This window comes from Oncorhynchus mykiss, chromosome 12, assembly GCF_013265735.2.
Source record: "Oncorhynchus mykiss isolate Arlee chromosome 12, USDA_OmykA_1.1, whole genome shotgun sequence".
Taxonomy (NCBI): Eukaryota; Metazoa; Chordata; class Actinopteri; order Salmoniformes; family Salmonidae; genus Oncorhynchus; species Oncorhynchus mykiss.
The window spans coordinates 37,681,379-37,689,881 of record NC_048576.1 but is presented as its reverse complement, the minus strand read 5'-3'; positions in this window follow the sequence as shown (position 1 = coordinate 37,689,881).

Here is an 8,503-nt window from a genome sequence, read left to right as displayed (position 1 = left end):
AGATTGCTTTCTTTATTTCACTTGTCACATTATTTTACATTATGAAGCTTACCCTAGTCCCCTAGAACAGTTGAGTCAGTCACGTGTTCATTGTAAAGAGCACACAAGAGAAAGCGGGAACTGGTGAGTCCATAGCATTCTATTGGCGAGTCTCTGTTGTGCAGCGCACATTAGGTGATGAAGTTAAACTTGTATGCAATTCACTACCAAAGGTTTGCCATGTTTTAGAATTCAAAGAACTCTGTTACCTGAGTTATATATACAGCTGTCATTTGAGTTTTTTCCTCCTCCGTTTTTCTCCCCTCTGCTCAGTGTACACATGCTGCGCTTCCTTCAGAAAAGCATGCATCACAACTTTGTTCATTTAGCACAAATTCTCTTGTTCACTTTCGCTTGGAAATGTCCACATTCACCGAAAATGACATTCGGTAGCTAATAGTTATGCTTGTATAACTTTATGAGCTGGATTTGCCTATCTTTGCAATTAGTTTGCTTGTTTTTGCGTGTTAGTCTTTAGCTAACAGCGTCTGTGTGACTTGTCCTAATTGTGTTAACATTTTGCTAATAGAGGCCCAATGTGCTTTTTTTGTTGCATTTTTAGCACTCTTGTGTGCTTTGCCGGTAATACTGTAAATCCAGGGATGAAACTCTAGATACCGCCCAAGCCTATAGATAGATAGACTATTCTATTTCTATGGTGTTTAGACTAGGACAATATTGAAGCTTTAAAACATTTGCTTCAAAGTGTTTTAAATTGTTTTGTAAATTAGCAATACATTTTTAATAAATACAATTATTTAGCTGTAATTAATAAATAATCATAGATCTAATGAATGTATTTGACCCAATATTATGGCCATAGATTAGCAGATTTACCCTTATGTGTATCCATCTATATTTTAAAACAGTTTAGATTTAATACAATTATTTTGTATGCTCTTATTTTGTATGAGTCTTAGATGTGGTTTTGCACTCGTGGAAATTGGCCTATATGGGCCAAATTGAAATGTTTAGAACAGAAGAACTATAAAAAGCATATGCATGACCATGGTAGAAATTGAAAGAGAACACTTTGGAGATTATGGGAAATTATCAGACCAAAGATGAGGACACAACAGTTCACCTGACACAAGACTGAATCTAAACATTCCACTGTTGATTTTATGTGCATTTTACATTTACTGTACTTTTCACAGCATTTGTCGATAATGAAATCTGAAAATACTCTGGATACATTCATTACCATAATATGAATATTAATGTAACTTTTTGAGTAAGTGCAAGATAAGAAAAAACAATTACAAGGGTTTGAGTGAGAGGTCTAACTGACATATCCAAGTCACCACACACCTCCAAACTAACTGTCCACAGTTCCTAAGTAATTTCAATGCACTTTTATGACTCAAAGAAGAGTCTTCAGCTATAAGGTGCTTTTTTGAGCTCTCCTAGCTTTGCTTTTGAGGAACTGAAGCAAGCGCGCTTGTAGTTTTTTGTTTGTAACACAGCCCTGCACCCTCACATCACACTTACTGTTGCTTACACAATCCAGAAACGTTCCATTATAAATCCCAATCTAGGTCAGGTGGGAATCATTTGAAAGCTTATTCTATTGCCAAATGGCCAACTAAGTTTTATAAAATAACATCTTACAGTATTAGGCTTTCAAGGCACTTCATACTGTGACGACCCTCCCACTCTGTCTGCCGTATTTTGTCTTTGTTCTTGTTTCCTTCCTTATTAGGATGCCAGTGGGCGGAGTTGAGAGGGTCGTCAGCTACATGGGAAACACCTGGGCCCAGGTGTTTCCCAGGATAAATACACCCCTTCCCCATTCATGGAGGAGACTCTCTCCATGCAGACATTTGTAGATTGTGTTGTGGTTCTTGTTGACTTTTTGTTTGTTTGCTTTGGCACCTTTCAACATCCTGCATTATCACATTCATGCATGCAAAACACTCACTTACGCTACTGATTACTGATTACACACATCATTGTATATTTTCCTTAGTTGCTTTAGTTAATAAATATATTTTGTTACTCCTTATCTCCACGTTGTCTCCCTTTGTTACGGGCTTTGAGCCGGTTCGTGACAATACAAACATATTGTAATTTTGGTGTGAATAGAATGGAGTCATGAGTGCATTCAATTGCGTGTTCCACAGTAAAAAAAATCACAATAAGACAAACATAGGCTCATTCTGTTCAGGACAACACGAGTATCACACATGTCTGGATCGAACATTGCAATCATAAGTGTTGATATTGTAAATTACATGAGTTTTCAAATATGGAAATGTGAAGTGCATATTTGGACTCACGGGTATGTGGTTTGCTTATATGACATCAAAACGGTATTTGTTATAATCCTCAAGTCCAACAGTTTTTTTTCAATTTCAACTTATTTTAGACAAAATTGTGAATTGTGCAAGGGTGCCAATATATTTGACCGCAACTGTACATGTTTATGTTATGTTTTAGTATTTCATTGCAGGTGCAAGGACTACAACTGAAAAACAAAGTAGAGGGGAAAAAGAGGAGGAAATACCTACTAGAGCAAGTTTTGGGCAGCATGTGTTTTGTTTGTTCCTCTCCCTACATTGGCACCATGAAGTGGAGGCCGGAAGGTTTGGCCATGCCGGGGTGTGTGAGGAGGACGTTGTATCGGGAGAGAGCTCGCAGCACCAGGGCCCGGCCATGCAGGTAGAGCAGAGCCTCACACACTTGCAGCACCACCAATAGCATGGTCTCAGCACTCACCACTGGGAACTCAGCACGCTGGTGTGGAGGAGCACAATTAAGCATGCATTTCATTTATCCAAATATTTAAGTATAAAACACAGTTAAATGTTGAAAGACACTACCCTACCCAGGCCCATGACGTTCAGACACTACCCTACCCAGGCCCATGACGTTCAGACACTACCCTACCCAGGCCCATGACGTTCAGACACTACCCCACCCAGGCCCATGACATTCAGACACTACCCTAACCAGGCCCATGACGTTCAGACACTACCCTACCCAGGCCCATGACGTTCAGACACTACCCTACCCAGGCCCATGACGTTCAGACACTACCCTACCCAGGCCCATGACGTTCAGACACTACCCTACCCAGGCCCATGACGTTCAGACACTACCCTACCCATGCCCATGACGTTCAGACACTACCCTACCCAGGCCCATGACGTTCAGACACTACCCTACCCAGGCCCATGACGTTCAGACACTACCCTACCCAGGCCCATGACGTTCAGACACTACCCTACCCAGGCCCATGACGTTCAGACACTACCCTACCCATGCCCATGACGTTCAGACACTACCCTACCCATTCCCATGACGTTCAGACACTACCCTACCCAGGCCCATGACGTTCAGACACTACCCTACCCATGACGTTCAGACACTACCCTACCCATGACATTCAGACACTACCCTACCCAGGCCCATGACGTTCAGACACTACCCTACCCATGCCCATGACGTTCAGACACTACCTTACCCATTCCCATGACGTTCATACACTACCCTAACCAGGCCCATGACGTTCAGACACTACCCTACCCAGGCCCATGACGTTCAGACACTACCCTACCCAGGCCCATGACGTTCAGACACTACCCTACCCAGGCCCATGACGTTCAGACACTACCCTACCCAGGCCCATGACGTTCAGACACTACCCTACCCAGGCCCATGACGTTCAGACACTACCCCACCCAGGCCCATGACATTCAGACACTACCTTACCCATTCCCATGACGTTCAGACACTACCCTAACCAGGCCCATGACGTTCAGACACTACCCTACCCATGCCCATGACGTTCAGACACTACCCTACCCAGGCCCATGACGTTCAGACACTACCCTACCCAGGCCCATGATGTTCAGACACTACCCTACCCATGACGTTCAGACACTACCCTACCCATGACGTTCAGACACTACCCTACCCATGACGTTCAGACACTACCCTACCCATGACGTTCAGACACTACCCTACCCAGGCCCATGACATTCAGACACTACCCTACCCTACCCATGACGTTCAGACACTACCCTACCCAGGCCCATGACGTTCAGACACTACCCTACCCATGACGTTCAGACACTACCCTACCCAGGCCCATGACGTTCAGACACTACCTTACCCATGCCCATGACGTTCAGACACTACCCTACCCATGACGTTCAGACACTACCCTACCCATCACGTTCAGACACTACCCTACCCATGCCCATGACGTTCAGACACTACCCTGCCCATGACATTCAGACACTACCCTACCCTACCCATGACGTTCAGACACTACCCTACCCATTCCCATGACGTTCAGACACTACCCTACCCAGGCCCATGACGTTCAGACACTACCCTACCCATGACGTTCAGACACTACCCTACCCATGACGTTCAGACACTACCCTACCCATGACGTCCAGACACTACCCTACCCATGACGTTCAGACACTACCCTACCCATGACGTTCAGACACTACCCTACCCATGACGTTCAGACACTACCCTACCCATGACGTTCAGACACTACCCTACCCAGGCCCATGACGTTCAGACACTACCCTACCCTACCCATGACGTTCAGACACTACCCTACCCAGGCCCATGACGTTCAGACACTACCCTACCCATGACGTTCAGACACTACCCTACCCAGGCCCATGACGTTCAGACACTACCTTACCCATGCCCATGACGTTCAGACACTACCCTACCCATGACGTTCAGACACTACCCTACCCTACCCATGACGTTCAGACACTACCCTACCCAGGCCCATGACGTTCAGACACTACCCTACCCATGACGTTCAGACACTACCCTACCCAGGCCCATGACGTTCAGACACTACCTTACCCATGCCCATGACGTTCAGACACTACCCTACCCATGACGTTCAGACACTACCCTACCCATGACGTTCAGACACTACCCTACCCATGCCCATGACGTTCAGACAATACCCTGCCCATGACATTCAGACACTACCCTACCCTACCCATGACGTTCAGACACTACCCTACCCATTCCCATGACGTTCAGACACTACCCTACCCAGGCCCATGACGTTCAGACACTACCCTACCCATGACGTTCAGACACTACCCTACCCATTCCCATGACGTTCAGACACTACCCTACCCAGGCCCATGACGTTCAGACACTACCCTACCCATGACGTTCAGACACTACCCTACCCATGACGTTCAGACACTACCCTACCCATGACGTTCAGACACTACCCTACCCATGACGTTCAGACACTACCCTACCCATGACGTTCAGACACTACCCTACCCATGACGTTCAGACACTACCCTACCCAGGCCCATGACGTTCAGACACTACCCTACCCATGACGTTCAGACACTACCCTACCCAGGCCCATGACGTTCAGACACTACCCTACCCTACCCATGACGTTCAGACACTACCCTACCTAGGCCCATGACGTTCAGACACTACCCTACCCATGACGTTCAGACACTACCCTACCCAGGCCCATGACGTTCAGACACTACCTTACCCATGCCCATGACGTTCAGACACTACCCTACCCATGACGTTCAGACACTACCCTACCCATGACGTTCAGACACTACCCTACCCATGCCCATGACGTTCAGACACTACCCTGCCCATGACATTCAGACACTACCCTACCCTACCCATGACGTTCAGACACTACCCTACCCATTCCCATGACGTTCAGACACTACCCTACCCAGGCCCATGACGTTCAGACACTACCCTACCCATGACGTTCAGACACTACCCTACCCATGACGTTCAGACACTACCCTACCCATGACGTTCAGACACTACCCTACCCATGACGTTCAGACACTACCCTACCCATGACGTTCAGACACTACCCTACCCTACCCATGACGTTCAGACACTACCCTACCCAGGCCCATGACGTTCAGACACTACCCTACCCATGACGTTCAGACACTACCCTACCCAGGCCCATGACGTTCAGACACTACCTTACCCATGCCCATGACGTTCAGACACTACCCTACCCATGACGTTCAGACACTACCCTACCCATGACGTTCAGACACTACCCTACCCAGGCCCATGACGTTCAGACACTACCCTACCCATGACGTTCAGACACTACCCTACCCAGGCCCATGACGTTCAGACACTACCTTACCCATGCCCATGACGTTCAGACACTACCCTACCCATGACGTTCAGACACTACCCTACCCATGACGTTCAGACACTACCCTACCCATGCCCATGACGTTCAGACACTACCCTGCCCATGACATTCAGACACTACCCTACCCTACCCATGACGTTCAGACACTACCCTACCCATTCCCATGACGTTCAGACACTACCCTACCCAGGCCCATGACGTTCAGACACTACCCTACCCATGACGTTCAGACACTACCCTACCCATGACGTTCAGACACTACCCTACCCATGACATTCAGACACTAACCTACCCATGACGTTCAGACACTACCCTACCCATGACGTTCAGACACTACCCTACCCATGACGTTCAGACACTACCCTACCCAGGCCCATGACGTTCAGACACTACCCTACCCTACCCATGACGTTCAGACACTACCCTACCCAGGCCCATGACGTTCAGACACTACCCTACCCATGACGTTCAGACACTACCCTACCCAGGCCCATGACGTTCAGACACTACCTTACCCATGCCCATGACGTTCAGACACTACCCTACCCATGACGTTCAGACACTACCCTACCCATGCACATGACGTTCAGACACTACCCTGCCCATGACATTCAGACACTACCCTACCCTACCCATGACGTTCAGACACTACCCTACCCATTCCCATGACGTTCAGACACTACCCTACCCATTCCCATGACGTTTAGACACTACCCTACCCAGGCCCATGACGTTCAGACACTACCCTACCCATGCCCATGACGTTCAGACACTACCCTACCCATTCCCATGACGTTCAGACACTACCCTACCCATGCCCATGACGTTCAGACACTAACCTACCCATGCCCATGACGTTCAGACACTACCCTACCCAGGCCCATGACGTTCAGACACTACCCTACCCAGGCCCATTTGCTTTTGCCAAATTTAAAGCCCGGCCCTGCCCAAAACCCGAAATCAGAAATAACTTCCTCCGTTAGTAAATCCATTAGCTTCTCCTTGATGTCTGCCACTCGCTCTGCGTGCGCTTTGCTCTTAGCGGCTCTGAGTCTGTGAGTCTCCATAGCAACGGTTCCGCTTGTACTTAGCTGTTTGCTACTTTTCGGCACTCTAAACTCCGACAAAACTCAAGGAACATTATTTTCTATGAAATAATCGCTCCTGTCTTATATTTAACAAGGTTCAAGCACTTCTGACACCATGTTATGATCTTAGTCAGATATGACTATACTGAGAAGCAGAACACGAACAAATGGCTCAGCTCCAAATTGTTAGTGATCAAGTTAGTGACTGCGGAGAGGGACTGCAGCTCCTTTAAAGTGACCATGCAGCCCTTCCAGCTGTAACATCCAGCTTAGTGGACAAAATCAAAGACTGTAGCTTCTTAATTGATGCGATCCCATAGGAGTTATATAAGATGTGGTTCCAGGCCCCAGTGGTGTTACTTGGTCATGGTAATGAAGGAGCCACAGGTGAAGGAGAGGAGGGGTTAATGTCCCCCTGCCCTAACTCACTGTCCCCAATCACAGGCAGGGAGGCCAGAAGACCCAATGCATGCCCCGGCTTATCTATAGACAACTGGGTCCAGAAAGAAAACACGGGGTCACTGAGTCTCATCCAGATACACAATACTGCCATTCCAAAATATTACCACACTATATGTCATTTAGCAGATGCGTTTATCCAAATAAACTCCAACACTATCCAATATATGACAGTCTCATGAATCACAGGTTTGGTCATCTTTCGGTTGAGGTGCAGTTCAGAACCACTGCAACATGGGAGAAATGGGGAGTATCAATGTAGGACCCCCCCCCCCCCCCCCCAGAGTCAATCAGGCCAGGAAAAATAAATCACTCAGAGTATGGTGCCATGCAAAACACATATAAAACGTGCTGTACTAAAACGCTTATTAGCATATCATAATTTCTATTACACAACTTTGAAGTATTTACTTTACGTCTAAAAGAGAGGAGACTTGAGAGAGTATTTATGTGCAGTGTGTGAATGACTTGTCAGTCTTACTGGTTGGGGTCAGCTCCATATTGCAGTAGCAGCTCCGTAACACCTGCCCGGCCCAGGAGAGAGGCACAAGAACAGAGGTGTCTTTCCCAAGTGACTGACACAGTCCACATCCACACCTATAGCACGGCATCAGAACAATTGATGAGTGATAAACTTCATTAGGAAACCATTTATTCATAACTGCAAAGCTCACTGGGTAGGTACTAATAGGTAGGGATGACAAATGCTTACTCATCATCGTCATGCATTACTTGTGTTATTGTTTTGTTTTAC